Source organism: Gekko japonicus, unplaced genomic scaffold, assembly GCF_001447785.1.
Source record: "Gekko japonicus isolate JY-2015 unplaced genomic scaffold, Gekko_japonicus_V1.1 scaffold3243, whole genome shotgun sequence".
NCBI classification, from domain to species: Eukaryota; Metazoa; Chordata; class Lepidosauria; order Squamata; family Gekkonidae; genus Gekko; species Gekko japonicus.
This window is the reverse complement of record NW_015170991.1, coordinates 93,095-97,809: the sequence shown is the minus strand read 5'-3', so window position 1 is coordinate 97,809 and position 4,715 is coordinate 93,095.

Below are 4,715 nucleotides of genomic sequence, written 5' to 3'. Positions count from 1 at the left end.
TCCTTTTAAGTTCTTCATCACCCACACCTAATGATTGGTTTTACTTTCACAATCAGTAGCTGTCATTCAGAATCCATAATTCTCTCTGAATTCAGAAAGGAAAAAACATGATCATGGTACAGCTTTGCATTTTAGTCAATAAAAGTGTTCTAAAAACATACAGTAACTCAGAATGTGTGTAATGTAAACTAAGACTTTGTGAGTGTCCTTATGTTCAGTGGCACCTTAGGGACCAACAAGATTTTGGAGGTATCAGCTTTCAAGAGCCAAAGCTACCTTTGCCAGATATGAGGGAGCTTTGACTCTCAAAACCCCATACCCACAAAATCTTGTTGGTCTCAAAGGTGCTACTGGACTACTGCAGACCATCATGGCTATCCTCTGAGACTTATCATTAGATGAGTAAGCAGCGATTCAGTTCTTGGATTATGTTTTGTTAATGAAAACTTACTGTGAAATCTTTGTGTTTTAAGGACATTCCATAACACAGTGGTAGGTCCCACTCAAAGGCAATAATAGGAAGTGGCTGGGGTAGTATATAAAACAATATGAACCAAAAGAAATACGCTAAACATACAGCATTTAAACATTAATAAACTAAATTATATCTGAAGAAAATATAAACCAGTATTCAATAATCCTAATCTACAATCACATAAACTTTGATTTTTAAACATCCAAGCATTATAGCAATTATCCAGCAGGCTGTTTCTACCAAAGGATGAAATGTGGAAAGCTCACAGCAGTGCATGAAGGTAAAAGGGTAATCTCCCATCTGCTCTCAATACTGAGTTACATTTAGTTGTTATGGCTAATAGCATAACACATCCCCCATGCAGATCACCATAGTGCCTAGAAATTTCACTGTGGTGCCTAGTATTTTCAGCAACACTTTATTTGCGAGTCTCTTGGCGATCCTTAGTAGAAGTACAAAGCTTATCAATCATTTCCTATCAGAATTGCATATGCAGGAGGTTCTTGTCATTGCTCGTTCGTATGCTGTCTTCACAGTGGTGGATGAATTCATTTCCTAACCAGTTGCTTTTTCTGCTGGCACAAAGGTGATTCAGTTAAATGGAACTTTTTAAAGTGATAATGAAATTATGAGAAACTGGAGGTTACGACGTTAGGGTTAGAAGTCAGCACTTCGCTGTAGTGAGAACAATCAGTATTGTCATACTCATATTCATTACAGCACTTTTGCCACAAGTTAGGAGGTTAGGATTAGGGTGGCTCTGTGGTAGCAATAATTAGAACAATGTGGTCATTAAACTATGAAACCCTGAAGGCTGAAAAATGTCTGGTTCCTAAATTTGTCCAGGCCTGTATAGCTGTTAGAGAAGCTATCCTCCCTAAATTTGTCTAATCTTTTTAAAAATCCATCTCAATTAGTGGACACTCCCCCAATGAATCCTATAAAACATTACATAAAGAATGGTCTGCACCTGATGTGATTATCATGTATTGACATCCTGTCTCAAAAAATGCTTACAATTTTTGTTTGCCAAAGCATGTACAATATCTATTTTTCACTGATAAATCAACTATTTACACACCATAGATGGTTCAGTACTTAAACCAGAATTTATAATGCTGTCTAAAAGTAAATGGTTTGGGACACATTTTAAAGAATACAGAATGCCTTTCTCATATGTCAATCATCTACCTACCTGCCTCTACCTAGTATCACAGAAGAATAACTTTCAGAACAAGTTTTATTTTCAAAGTATAGTTACTCAGCCATATTAACTTTTTGAAATCAATTAATTCCCATGTTGGCTGTCAACCTGGCCTTACCATATGCAACTGTAGCAGAAGTTACCTTTATAGTCTCCCTTCTGGCTAAAAAACAGAACACATTTAATCTCAAACAGTTTTGCTGAAGTCCCACTGAATTATCCACAACTTCTCCAGAATATGTAGCTTGATTATTACAGTCTCGTCTCCCCTGGGAAGTTTCAGAAAACTTCTGTACAAACTAAAATGTTCTTGTGAGTATGTTTAGTCTAAAGAGAAAAAGAAACTCCAATTAGAGCAATATACTTTTTAAGCACAAGAAAAGCACCATACAGTTTGGCAGGTATGTCCAACTTCGAACAGGTAGTGATCTATTTTTTCCGGCCAAAAGTGCTGGTGATCTACCACCATGAAAATAAAGTTTCAAATTAGTTTCAAATTAGATTTTAACCCACTAAAGTTGGGTTCCACCAGGGCCCCCCATTTATAATGCACTTTCTGTCATTTACTGGTAAGCAAAATAAGCAAAAACAAAACAGAGAGATGAAGATCCAGAAAGAACTGCGAACATTTTTTATTTTTTATTGAGTCCAGTAAACCAGGAGACCAAGTGAGGCTGGTGATCTACTTCTGACCCCTCCGTGATCTACCTGCTGGACATACCTGCGGTATGGGATCAAAAAGAGTTCTGGAAATGAATTGTTCAACATTAGTGTATCACAAAAACAGTTGTTACATTACTGTAGCATTACATACGATCTGCTAGTTCAAATGCTCAAACATTTCCAGAAATGATATAAGAGCCCTTTTAATGTAGATACTTTTTAAAAAAAGTATTTATAAATTGGGAACCTTATTTCCTCACATAAAATCAAGTATTCTCTGCCAAGTTTCATCCTCTTGGTAGCCTGCCAGTTTGTGAAGTAATTTCATCAGACTAAAGAAATGCCATTCATTTTAGAGGCTAATGAATTGCTTTGAAATTTGAGTTACTTCAGCAAGTATAAGGACTTTTATAATTAAGAAACTCCTTGGTTCATTGCCTTTAACTATCATGGAACACTTCCATTTAATTATGAAGTCACTTTAATTTCAACACACGTAAGTTAAATCCTCAAGGTTATCTGCATTTCCGTAGCAATTTTGATAACACTGTTCAAAATTCAAGTCCTTTACAGACTTTCTTGGAATAAATATATTCACTTTCCTCATGGGTTTCATTTTCCAATGCATGTTCACAGCTGTCAGAGAACATGAAGTATCGAAAGTCATGCTTTCAGGGAGCTGCACCTCAGGATTTCAGTAATGCACTAAATAGTCTTATTGTTTACTTATAAACAATCCCCATGATTTTTAATTAGGGCTTACTTCCTGTAAAGTATACTTGAGGTTTCAGCCTAATCCTTAACAGGGCTGCTGCGGCATAAACCCTCTGAAATCAATTAACTTAAACTGGTGTAACTCTGGATAAGATTCTGCTTTTAGTCTGATATTGACCATATCAGCTTGGAAGCAAGATCCACCTCTACAGAAATACAAAACAAAATCCAGAATAGCGCTCCTGTAGAGTTTCATTATGTAAAGCTATGGGAATATGGGAATTCAAACATAAGGGAACAAAAGTCTGAGAATCACACAGAGAAAATCTGAAGAGTTAACTTTTAACTCAAAAGATGGAAGAGGTCTTTTATCAAAATGGTATCAATCTCTGTTGGAAATACATTATGCCACTAAAGCTAGTTTTTAATTTAGAAGGAGGAAGAAGAAGATAAGAGATTGGATTTATACCCCGCCCTTCAGTCAGAGTCTCCGAGCGGCTTAGCTTACAGTCACCTTTCCCTTCCTCTCCCCACAACAGACTGTCAAACCTTGCTCTACTTAGTTTGCCATAGATGCTGGGAGGAGGGCACATTCCTGAGGGGAGGGGAGTGGATGCAGTATGAGTGGGAATCTTTTGCTTGTAGAGGCAGTAATTTTCTTCAAGACACCTTCCTCTCCCAGAGGAACGGCCTTGAGCCTTTCTGTGCCAGCTTACACTTAAATAAAGGGATCGTATATTCCCAAGGGGTGGTGGTGGCAACTGCTAGGTGGGACGAGTGTAACATGTGATTGATTAGGGGGAAAGAGTCATGTTTGAATTATCTATATCTGCTAAGGTACACACCAAAATTGCCAGTTCTAACATGGTTCTGTTCTGATCTGGATCTTGCATATATCTCAATAAACATATCACTGCCAAAGAGTGTTGTGGAGAGTAACTTGACCAAGTCAGCTGGCAATTTATTATTCAACAGATGATGACATTTGGGACTAATTTTATAAGGGCAATTGAAGCTATACATACAAAGCAGAAAGTTAAAATAGTAGTAAACAATGAATTCACGGATAATATATAGATTGAAAAAGGGACAAGACAAGGCTGTCCAATATCTCCACTGTTGTTTATACTAACATTGGAAGTTCTGACAAGAACTATTAAGAAAGACTCCCTTATTAAAGAGACGTCAATAAGAGGAAATAAATATAAACTACAAGCCTTTGCTGATGATTTGGTATTTATCTTAGAAGATCCAATGGATTCTGTTCAACAACTGATGAATCGGATTAATGAATATGGGAAAATGGCGGGAATGAAAATAAATTATCAGATGACAAAAATAATTATGAAAAATATGACACCAAAACAGAAACTTCAAATAGCAGAGTTAACTGGATTTCAACTGGAAATGATAGTCAAATATATGGGTATTAATATTACAGCAAAATGTAGCTCCTTGATGACAGATAATTACAACAAAGTGTTTGTTGTTCAGTTGCACAGTCGAGTCCGACCCATGGACCACATCACGCCAGGCCTTCCCGTCTTCCATCGTGCTCCGGAGTTTGCTTAATTTCATGTTTGTTGCATCGATAATACTGTCTAACCATCTCATCCTTTGCCGTCACCTTCTTCTTTGACCTTCAATCTTTCCCAGCAT